At 34.0% G+C, this 12,972-nt stretch overlaps 1 pseudogene; it reads right to left on the reverse strand.

Moving 5' to 3' along the window:
- Positions 1 to 2,063: 2,063 nt before the first annotated feature.
- LOC105481682 (KRR1 small subunit processome component homolog pseudogene) lies at positions 2,064 to 3,480 on the reverse strand (annotated as a pseudogene).
- Positions 3,481 to 12,972: the final 9,492 nt, after the last annotated feature.

The following is a 12,972-nucleotide window of genomic DNA, read 5'->3' on the forward strand; positions in this document are numbered from 1 at the left end:
TCTAGTTCAGAACCTTTCACAACGCACTAAGGTAATACTGTTTCATTTTTGAATGATCTATTTATTTGTTCCCTTTTTATGAGAAACCATTTATCCGTCTTTCCATTTGTCATTAGTTTTCATATAGTGTTCTCCATCCTGAGGGTAGGACTATCAAGTTCAGTCAGAAGACTGCCATAGAACTGACAGTATTTTCCCCTTCAACTATCTCTAGTCATATGTAGTCAGATGGCATAAGTGGATGCCACCTTGCTTCTGAGTTACTTTCTTGTCTAGGGGCTGTGGGCAGTTTTATGCACTCTACTTGGTTTTCCTTCCATAATGGCTATTAGTCTCTGAATTACGAAATCTGATATGAGTTTTGGCAACTAGTGTGTATACCCATTGCACCTATGCATTCAGGGATAGGAAAACAATCACAGAGTAGTTTCACAGGTCCCTGGCACACATAGAGAAATGGCCTCCAGAGAGGACTGTATCTAACGCGTAAGGAGGAGTGCATTATGTCATTCCATATCTCTTGGTATCAATTGTAAATTTGACATAATATTCAACAGGCCTTGTGGGTCCGTGTTTCCTCTTTTTCTAATTTATGGTCACTCCAGTAAATAGTTACTGATTCCTTTGTAGAAGGATTAAGAATATATATTCTATATACTTGTAGTAGGTATTATGTGATTCTTCCCAAAGGAGGTCTAACCTCCCTTTATATGATTTAGGTGTGAAATGAACATAGCTCTGTAAACTTGTTGATGCTCTATGATTTTCCATCGTAGCAATTATTAGTAGTTTTATGTTTGCTGGCTCTTGATTCTTTTAGATTATTTAAGACAAATGGCATCTTCATTGTCATTCCATCTATTAATATGTGCTGTATTATCTATTACCAAAAATTTCTGTGGATTGCATTTTCTCTTTGTCATTCTTGCCTGGTACCTCATTTTAGTAATTATATCCATCTTGCCACTGACAATAAAATCCATGTGTGAATTCTGCTATTACAAAATCTTGTCACGCCTATTGCTATTAGTGAGCACATTAGTTCCATGGCAACATCTTCCACTATAGTGCCTTTATATAGAAGAGAGTCACCACTTGACTTCTTAACCACTCTGGTGCTTTTTTGTTTGTTGCATTCCTCACTGTTTTAGAAAAGAATGTGTATTCTCAGGCTTGCTGGAGAACAGAGTCAGCCACTGGTATCTTTTTTTCTTAATTTATAAAGAAATACTAACACCATTTAGCTTTCTGACCCTCCCTCCCACAACATTCTGCAAAAACAGCCCTAATCTCTTTACAACATTCACTGTAGGCTATTGTTTTCTCAAAGATTCAAATGTATCGGATATTAGATTTTGAGTCAAGGCTGAATGCTCCCATATCAGTAGCATCTCTCTAATACCACATGGCATCTCTGTGCAACATTCTCAAGACCCATTTTCATACACTTTCTATGGACTCCTACAGGTGGATAGTAGCCAGATCCTGCAGTTCTTTTCATAAGTAAATTATTTCCCTCATGGTTAGGACTGCACTTCTCTGCTTAGACTATGCTTAGACTATGCTAAGAACCTAGTTATCTGCCAAAGAGTAAAGCAGGATAGTAACTTGAATCTAAATAAGGATATCATCTCTGGAGGTATTTGTCGTTGCTGAGAGTGCATAACAAAATTTTTAGGGAGCAGGAGCCTGTTGTGTTCTAGCAAGGGATAAAAGGCTACATCTGTCTGTTATAATATATCTCCTATTTGCTGAAGACTCCTAACTAACTACACCTATTTGCTGGAGACTTCTAGCAAACTAATCCACCCACTTACTACCAATAAGGAATCATTCATGTCAACTGACTTCAAAATACAATATCTACTTCCGAGGTGGTAAATTCTATGGTTACTTTTAATACCAATTATCTTAGATTGAGTTTTTCTAAAAGAAGACATTGAGACTAGGACTAATGTACAGACAAGTTTATGTGAATGATGGTCGTCTCCAAAAGGACAAGTAAATGTCTGTGGAAAGTCAGACCAGAAATGTAGTAATTTTTTTTTTTTTTTTTTTGGCATCAGACACTGGACTTAATGGATAATCACAATGGTCGTAATGTATACAAAGACATATATACCACTTTCTAGTACAAAATTTTCAAAACACACAAAAATATAATAATTTATAAAGAACACTCTTCTATGAACAACCACCACCAAAACAAAACCCTCAGAAAATTTCTCACAAATAAGGCAACTAATGCCTGGTATCTCAAAATCCTTTACAAAAGGAGATGGTTCTAGTCAAGGAGTTTGGGGTATATTTTACTTTTTTTTTTCTTCTTTTTCTTTTCTTCTGCCTCCATCTTCAGCGCAATTTCTTCAGCTGTAAGAGCTCCCAGTTTCTTATTCTTTGCTTTCTTAACCTTTTCCTTGATGCTGGCCACATCAATTTTAGTTTCAGTAGAAGCTTCCTTAGGTTTCACAATTGGTTTTCCTTTAGGTGGAATAAATGCTTTGTTTCTTTCCTCTTGTTTCTTACTGATGGCTTCTGCTTGTTTAGCCTTTATTGCTTCCATTTTCTGCCGCTTCTTCTGATTCGCCTTCAAGAAGTATTCACCACTAGCCAATTCTTTATCAATCTGACTTTCTGGCTGTGGTGGTGGGAATGGCGTATATTCTTTCTTAACAGTTTTTTTTCTTTGGTTCCTTGCGTTTATTCACATTTTTATGTTTGAACTGCGGAAAAATCTCTCCCAACTTTGTGATCGTAATTCAGAATCTTTTGCCAGCTCTCTCTTAATCATTAAGCTTTTAATGTTATAAATTGGATGAATATTCTTCATAGTATCTAGGACTACTTTTCTAACCTCTTTTAAGCCACTAAAAGGTCCAATGGCTGAAACTGTGTTTCCCTGAACCATAATGTAACAATTAGTTAAGAGTTCCAATGCCTTCAATGTAGATCCTTTGGGACCAATAAGCCGTTGTCTTCGTTTTACAAATCTCTCTTTATTCCTTACTAAAGAACCTATTTTAATGATGTCACATGCAACATCATCCTGAAGAATTCGTACTGCCTGTTCAAATGAAACACTCCTTGCTAACAGTTTTATCAGATCTCTTGCCCTAATGATGATATATGGATCAAAAGTCTTCTTTGTAGTACAGACAGTCATGCTGCCTTCGATCAGGTCCAGGGTTGCATTAACATGATGTTCATTCAAGGCTTTCTGCACCAATGGCCAACACTCTTTCAAGTAAGCTTCTCTGTATTTTGGGAACAAAGTTGAGAAACTGCTCTCCTCCAAAAGTCCTCTGGGATTGTCCTCTTTGGAAAAAGCTGGTTCCTTCCAGCCATCGGGAACAGTAAGGAGTTCTGATTCATCTTGGTTCTCCGGCTTTGTCTTCTGGTTACGAAATTCACTTTTTCCAGCCCCTTTTTCTCGCCGCTCTAAAGAGGGAGACGCCATTTTCAAGCTGCTTCCGGTGACCATGTAGTAATGTTAAAGCCAATAAATGTGTTAATGAATAAGATATTGTTGGGGCATGTGGGACTCCATCCTTTTGGGAATTTCCTGGGTATTATGTTGAAATACATCAGAATTACTTCCCATTGGATAGGAAAGCTGAATATGCATCCACCAACCTCCATCCATCACTGTACCTGGTTTCCTTGGGTGTTAAATTCTTGGTATACCAAGCTGCCCTACTTGCATTGGAAAAGCCTATGCAGTTCTAGAAAAAGACTCCGGAAAAATAAGTCAAAATATGCAGATGGATGAGATTTAAAAACTGTAAATATAGCTGATATTTTACAACTTACAGTGAAATCAGAGGCAGGCCAAATAATATGGAGTGGGCATCAAAAGTGTCAGCTACAACATTAACAAAACATTTTCTGGCAGCACTTTTGTAACCTCAATTGAAAACAACACAAATTTTCACCAACAATAGGATGTGGTATATTCGTACGATGGAATACTATTGATCAAAGAAATTGAACAAGTTATTGCCAGTGACAATCACATGAATGAATCTCTAAAACATAATGCTGAGAGGGTAAGTATAGATAAAAAAGAATGCTTACAGTATAATTCTGTTGATAATCAAATCCTATAGTAACATTTCACCCATAAACATAGTAAATCATTATTGATGTAATTGATTATACAGTTTTGAACTAATTTCACTGTCTATATTTCTCCTGTCATTATATTATTTTAGAAGTATCTATAATATATCCTGGGAAATATTCTAAGCACATTTACATAATTGATACTCAGACATTTCCCAGAAGTGTACAAGGCCAAGAAAATTGTTTTCTTACAGAAAATCCCAAAGACCATTTCACTATACAAAAACAAAATCTAACTCTATTGCTAAATAAATTGCTTAATTTATAAAAGGGATGTAGACTATGATAAAATGGTAAAAGCAGTAGCATGATAGAGCTGCCATGACACATATGTAAATGAACAACTAACAAAGAAAAATTGTTTTGTTCCTAAACATCATACAAATAAGTGTAATATGCAATGAGCATATACTCGGCATTCTATAGTGACTTGATGAAAATTTAGTGCATTAAATTATTTGGATCACTTTTTGAAATTAATGTAATAAATGCTTATTAAGTGCTTTCATTGTACCTGATATTATATTAATTCTTAACTTTTCCTAAATATTTAAACAAAATTTTATCGTTACAAAATCTGAATCCATGTATGTGAATATTATTTTGGCCAGGGAACAAGATAACGGAGAAATGAAGTTAACTTTTATAAGTTCATCCACTAGTTAAAGGCATACCTCTGACTCAAACTAAAAATCGTGCAATCCAAAGTTATGCTATGACCAATGAAAGCAAATTGGTATGAACTATTGTTTGTTGTGGATTGGCATGTGAAAGGAATGGGACACTTCAGTTAGGGAGATCTCCATGGATAGATATTATTTTCAACACTAAATATCCTGTTTCTTCTTACTGAATAGAAACTAAAAATTAATCCCATGACTCTTACCACCAGCAATCTCCAATAGCAGTCCCCCAAATAGGTTTCCTTATGATAGAATATAATCTGTAGAGAAAATTCCCAGCATTTGTGTACTTTTATGTACTTTTTTTTTTTTTTTTTTTTTTTTTTCAGACGGTGTCTCGCTCTGTCACCCAGGCTGGAGCGCAGTGGCGTGATCTCGGCTCACTGCAAGCTCCGCCTCCCGGGTTTACGCCATTCTCCTGCCTCAGCCTCCCGAGTAGCTGGGACTACAGGCACCCACCACCTCGCCCGGCTAGTTTTTCATATTTTTTTTTTTTTTAGCAGAGACGGGGTTTCACCGTGTTAGCCAGGATGGTCTCGATCTCCTGACCTCATGATCCGCCCGTCTCGGCCTCCCAAAGTGCTGGGATTACAGGCTTGAGCCACCGCGCCCAGCCTACTTTTATGTACTTTACACAAAATAGAACTCAAAAGTAAATAATAGGAAAGGTGCGCTTATCTTTACCTCAAAGAGCATCTCTCAATGCTGCTTGTTAAGTGTTTATAAAAGATGAACAATCAAGTTGCATCTCTTGCAAAACCAATAGTATCAGGAATTGTCCTTTTGATTTTGGCTTATTAAAGTATCTTCTTCCACCTAAACGTTCAACAAGCACAGGGAATCTAATAAGGAGTAGGCATATCTATTGCTGAAAATAGCATGAAAAAGGACACACATGACGTTCAAATAATAGTTTGAAAAATTAAATATAATTCACAGGGAAAATAAATAGAAACATTTGGAAAACATAGAATGATTTACTACATCTTATAAAAATGTACATTCTGGCCAGGCTGCGGTGGCTTATGCCTGTAATCCTAGTACTTTAGGAGGCCGAGGCGGGCGGATCACAATGTCAGGAGATGGAGACCATCCTGGCTAACACGGTGAAACCCCGTCTCTACTAAAAACACACAAAAAAATAGCCAGGCGAGGTGGCGGGCGCCTGTAGTCCCAGCTACTCGGGAGGCTGAGGCAGGAGAATGGCGTGAATCCGGGAAGCGGAGCTTGCAGTGAGCAGAGATCCCACCACCGCACTCCAGCCTGGGCGACCGAGCAAGACTCCGTCTCAAAAAAAGAAATTAAAAAAAAATGTAAATTCTACGCTTCACAAAAAGTATGTTTTCCCTGAGTCACTTGTTTCTCAACTACTTTTGACACACACATACACACAAAACTTGTTTTTGCCTGCAACTTGTTTTTCAGAATCAAATAAGTTTTTGGTAAGTCATCATTTACAAGTGGCTAAGTGCTGGTGATAGGGTTGATAATTTTTGCATTCTACAGTTGTGACTAAATGCAGCTCTGGATTTCAAATTTTTTAATAATGCTTTTAGCACAGTTATTTACATGGCTAAGTGCTTTTGAAGTTGTTTTTCATTTATCTGGTGTCAGAAAACACTGCAAGAATAATAAGGGACAAGTTAGAAAAGTCCATTAAACACCACTGACTACTGTCATCATCTTATCAACACTAAATAACAAAAACTATTTTTAACCATAGAATAAATAATAAAAGTCAAGGAAAATTATTTTAAAAGCTAACATGAGTTTTAAAATGATAGCATAATAAAAATAAATTACAGTAATCAGGTAGTTGATACACATAAATGAAAATAAATATAAAATTAAAAATGTAGCAGAGACATCTGGTTTATTCAGCTAATTCAGTAAAAGCATACTCTTTATTATTATTTTACAATATCTAAATCAATTAATTCCTATCTATCTCTTTGGTATAGAGTCTATGTTAGAAAAAATATATTTTACGTGTGTCTTTGCCAAGATTATAAATTTCACGTAGTATCTTTTAAACATAATTACAGTAATTAACAAATCAATTTATTAGATTGGGTCTTTTCTAATATTGAAGTTCTAAATTTATCTCAATAATTTTTTCTTCTCCAAAAAATCATAATTTTTAATAGCTCTTTTTATTTGAAAACATGTTTGATTGCCAAATGATCATATACTTTGTTGTTATGAGTAAGTTTTTATGCTAGTTAGCATTACTTTTGAGTGATAGGAGTATGCTTAATAGAAGAAACAGAGAACAAACACAGAGATTCCATGGTTAACTTTATATGTCAACTTGGCTAGCCCATGGTAGTCAGATATTTTTCTAAACATTATTCCAGATGTCTCTGCGAAGGGATTTTTTAGATGAGATAAACGTTTAAATCAGTAGATTTTGGGTAAAGCAGGTTATCCTCCATTATGTGCCTGGTCCTCATCCAACCAAAGGCCTTTATAGAAAAAGACTGACCTTACAGACGACGAGGGACTTCTGGCAGCCTGTTACTTCTGGACTCAAACTACAACTATTTTCTGTATCTACAGTCCACTGCTTATTGTGCTGAGTTTGGGCTTGCTAAGCGTCCACAAGGATATATATATCCCTTTGGTTGTCTATTTGGAGAACCAATACTAATACACATGTTGGTACTAGGAAATATAGTACTGCTGTAACTAACACCTCAAATGTGGAAGTGACTTTGAAATATATTCACAGATAGAGGCAGGAAGTTTTGAGCTGCATGTTAGAAAAAGCCTTGGTTTCCCTGAAGAGACTTTTGGTAGAAATATGGATGTCAGAAGTGCTCATGGTGAGTCCTCCATTGGAAATGAGGAAGATATAACTTATTGTACACTGGGGGAATCATGATCCTTATCATAAAGTGGCACATAACTTGACTGAAGTATTTTCCAGTGTTTAGTGGATGACAGAACTTTAAGTGATTAACTTGGACATTTAGCTGAGGAGATTTATATGCAAAGCACTGAAGGCACTGCCTAGCACCAAGGGCCACTACCCCTATGGGAACAGAAGTCATGGTTTTTGTGGACAAAGAGAACAGAGCATTGAGCTAAAGAGGATGTTTTAAGCATTAAAATCAAATAAGAATTGCCCTGCTAGGTTTCAGATATGCTAGGGATCCATGACTTCTTTCTTCTTTTCTTTTTTTTTTTGCTTTTGGAATGGTAATATTTATCCATTGCCTACCCCACTGTTGTATTTCAGAAGCATTGCATGTTGTCTGGTTTTACAGGTTCATAGCTAGAGAGTAGTTTGTTTTAAAATGAATCAGACCTTGAATATCACCCATATCTTAGGTGATATTTAGTTGATATTTTGGACTTAGAGTTGGTGCTGAAATGGGTTAAGACTTGTGTGGCTGTTGGAATAGGGTGGCTATATTTTTTCATAAAATCTTTTCATATGTCCTTTCATATGAAGAACATAAATTATGTGGGACCAGAAGATAGAATGTTTTGGGCTGAATTTTTTCTCTCAAAATGTATACGTTAAAGTAATAACTCAGCATGTAACTATATTTAGAGATGTGGGCTTTAAAAAGGAAATTAAAGTAAAATGAGGCCATGTGGGTGTGTTCTAATCCAATGACTAGTGTCCTCATAAGAAGACAAGTGAATGTATAGAGAAAAAAACCTCATGAGGACACAGTGAGGCTAGCTATCTGCAAGCCAAAGACAGAGGCTTTACAAAAAGCAAAAACTGCTGCTATCTTGATATTGAAATTCTAGTCTCCAGAACAATAAGAAAATTTATACATATATATAATATATATAAAGGGGGTACAATAAAACACAAGGATATATATAATAATATATCATACATATGATATAATATATATCATTATATATATAATATATATCATATGTATGATATATTAGCATATATATCATATATCATATATAATATCATCTAGTATATATCATATATAATATATTATTATTTATTAGTATTATTAATATTATATTAATATTATTTTATATATATATAGAAAGCCTACCTATATCCTTGTAGACCTAGTCCCAAACCATCTACTGAAATGTGTCTTTTAAGACCTTTTACTTCACAATGCATTATTATTACTCCTCGGCATTTATATAACTCTATACAGAATCTGGTTATTTGTTCCTTGTCAGATGTGTAGTTTACAAGTATCTTATCCCATTCTATGGATTGTCTCTTCATTTTGTTGCCTATTTCCTATGGCCAATAGGCAAATAAAAATGTGCAATATCATTAATCATCAGAGAAATCCAAATCAAAGCTACAGTGAGACATCATCTCACCACAGTAAAAAGAATTTTATGAAAAAGAAAAGCAGTGATTAATGTCGATGAGGATGTAGAGAAAAGAGAACTCTCCCTCTTGGTGGGAATGTAAATTAGTACAACCACTATGGAGAAGAGTAGAGAAGTTCCTCAATAAAATAAAAATACAACTACCATATGATCAAGCAGTCCCACTGATGGGTACATACACAAACAAAAGGAAATCAGTATACTGAAGAGATATCTGCACTTCTATGTTTATTGCAGCACTATTCACAATAACCAAGATATGAAAGCAACCTAAATGTCTGTCAATGAATGAATAGAGAAAATGTGGTACATATATAAAGTGGAGTACTATTCAGCCATAATAAAGACAGATCCTGTCATTTGCAACAACATGGGTGCAACTGGAGGTCATTATGTTAAGTGAAATAAATCAGGCACAGAAAGACAAATATTGCATATTCTTACTTATATGTGAGAGCTGAAAAAAGGAACTTAAGAAGACAGAGAGTAGAATATTTCTAACAGAAAGAAATAAAAATGCTTGATGTAATGGATATCTCAATGACTTGTTGATTACTACACATTGTATGCTTTTATTAAAATATCATATGTACCCATATAGATGTACAATGATTACATCTTTATAATAATTAACAATACAATTTTTTAAAAGATGAAACAAAGCAAGCCTAGATTCCAGACCATGTTTTGAATATTGTAACACTTAATAAATGTTCATTGAATTTTTAAAAGTATATTGCTAAGAATATGCAAATTAGCTCAATATATAGAACAATCCACTTACATGTACTTATAAAATAATATGTTTAAAATCGCCTCATATGAAGATAGAAAAATATATTCTATGTCTATGTAGTGGATACTTAAAGTGATTATTTGGTAAAACATCTCATCGTGGTTATATAAAACTATATTTGTCTAGTTTAGAAACAAGTGAATGCAGGATTTTAAAAGCAAACTATGGGTTTTAAAAGCTGTATATATTTTTAGTTAACATATTTCAAAGCAAAAATATGTTCTCCATATTTAATTTACAGATTATAGATAACAGAAGTCTTATTGATTTTGTCTTTGAGAGAAATTTTATTTAAAATAACTTTGGGTGCAGATAGATTTGACATAAATTCCAAGAACTTTCATCTATGAATTGGAAGCTCTTGATATTCCTGTCAAAAAACTATAATTTATTGGATATGCCCAGTTTTTTTGTGAGGAGGAATATATCTATGGAGAAAGAGTTTTATGTAATAAAAATTGATACATAAACTTCAAAGTAGGATTCTCAAAGTATCCCATATCATCCTTATATTAATAAGCAGTCAATCATTTTTTATTAAAAAGTTATTTATTATATAAAACCCTTCAGTCTGATCTATTTCTAATTATTATTTAGTTGATCCCTCATTACTCCCTAGTAAAACAGTAATCTTTCTGCAACTCTACATGTAAAAGTTTGTTTCTTCAGGCTTTCCCCAAAATTGGCCTCAGATATGCCCTCCTTCTTCTTTGTTTAATTCATAACTAGTTTTTTTCTTGTTTTAGTATCTTACAGATTATTTTGTTTTATTTTATTTTATTTCTGGTTTTGGTTTTTCCTTTCAACTTCTATTTAAGGTTCAGGGGGCACATGTGCATGTGTTTTACAAGGATAAATTACATATTGCTAGGGTTTGATGCACAAATTATTTCATTAACCGGTAGTGAGCATAGTAACCAATAGGTAGTTTTTTGATATTTCACAGTTGAATTTCTACTCTTTCTATGAAAAATACTCTTCTGATTTCTGTGTCACTAAACTTTCCACTAATGCAATATATATATATATTTATACGTGTGTGTGTGTGTATCCTTGTGTTTGTATTGTACCCGCTTTCCTCTTATATAAGGATTGTAAATACTTAAGAGAGAGAAATCCTACCTATATCCTTGTAGACCTAGCCCCAAGCCATCTACTAAAATGCTTTTCACTTCACAACGCATTACTCCTTGGCATTTAATGAAGAATAGAAGAAATTTCTTATTCTTTCAAGGCTCACGAAGTTGAGAGACATTGACCTGTAAACAATTAATTTCACATAAGCTTTCCCAAAGTTCTATCCCATAAGCAGAAGCATGAGGAGATCAGGGAGTCCTTTGTAGATGAGGACTAATTTGATCTAAGGCCTGAAGGATAGAGATCTGAGAAATAAAAGTGATTATAGCTATAGTAAGATTCAAGTAGTGGTGAAAATGATTATGCAAGGTTCATGTAACTTGACATACTTCAGCATGAGTATGGCTAGAACAGAGTGAGTATGGGGTTTGGTGGGAGGGGAGTGTGCCAGATGATGCTGCTGAAAGGCAGACAAAGCTGACATTGACAGTCTTTTATACACTGCAAATATGTTTGAGTTTTTTCTCAAGCATGATAAAAATATTGAACAATTTTAGGAAAAGAATTGATATCCAATTTGTGTAATGTCTTGATCTCAGCAAGTTCTGAACACATTAATAAAAAAATAATTAGTTAATTTGTTGATTGAATTTGAAATAGGTTTATTTTTTAAAATTTACATTTATTTTCAGAACAAAAGACAACTTTATAAAAACATCTTGAATAGTTTCTTTCTGAGATATACAGAAATATTAGCTAAAGAGACTTGGGGAAGATAATTTAATGTTGATTTATCATAAATAGCTTAGATTTTTCTCACTGTTTGAAAGACTGTATGATAACAGTGTCATTCATTCATTGAAACATGTTTTCCTTAGTAGACTTTTGGTTGAATAAGTCCTAGTTAGAATATTGAAAAGATATTTTTTTTTTCTTGTACACAGGTTAAACTGTTATAAGTAAAGATATGTTGCTAAGCCTGGGATATTTATATATTTCTTTATGCATTTATACACTTAATTATTTACTGACAATCAAGATTTCTATTTCAAGTTAGCAGAAGCTTCAAGAAGTCAAAAACTTACTGTGAAGTAAACTCCTAATACATGAGAATATCAGTGATAAAAATTACTCTCTATAGTTTTGAGAGGTAGATTTTACTGGTTATATAATGATCACAATATGCATTAAATTTCTTCATTCGCCCAATAGTTTTGAGCACTTATCCTCTAGAGAGCATTATACTGGCCTTTAAAGCAGTGAATAAGCAATACCAGTCCCTTATTCTCATAAAATTTACATTCGATCTTGAAGATGCATAATAAACAAACAAATCAACAAAATACCTCAAATGATTGTACGTGATAAAATATAACAAAGTACTATAATTCAATTTCAGGGGCAGTGGTATAGGTCAGAGGGGTGACCATGAAAAAGCCAAACAATTGAGTTTGCAGAGGCCAAGCATTCCAGGCAGAGAAATAGGCAATATAAAGGTCTGAAGCAAAACGATCTTTACATATTCAAGAAAGAGTGGGAAAGTAGTGATGCAGCTCTTATTTAAATCAAGTTCCATTCAAGTAAAATTATAGTCATTATGGTTTCATTTCTGAAGAGGCTTAGAATAACAATGAAACGTGATACTGGAGATTAGAGTGAAATCATCATGCATCTGTGTTTGACAGACTTCACTTTGGGATGTACTTAGTGGGGAGACTGATTTTCTTCAGAGCCTCCATTTCTGAATCTAGGAGGTCAAAACCGAGATAAAGAGTCAGTGTAAAATCAAACTTGACCTGTTCAAAGAAGGAATCCTGCCAGACCAACGTCTAAGAAATTATAAATATTCTTTGCATATTTCCTTGTATACATCTATACATATATATAAGCATACATAGTGCATATGTTAAAAAACAGCATGATTCCCATATTCTAAATTTCTAAATTCTAAATTTATTTTAT

Source organism: Macaca nemestrina, chromosome 16, assembly GCF_043159975.1.
Source record: "Macaca nemestrina isolate mMacNem1 chromosome 16, mMacNem.hap1, whole genome shotgun sequence".
NCBI lineage: Eukaryota > Metazoa > Chordata > Mammalia > Primates > Cercopithecidae > Macaca > Macaca nemestrina.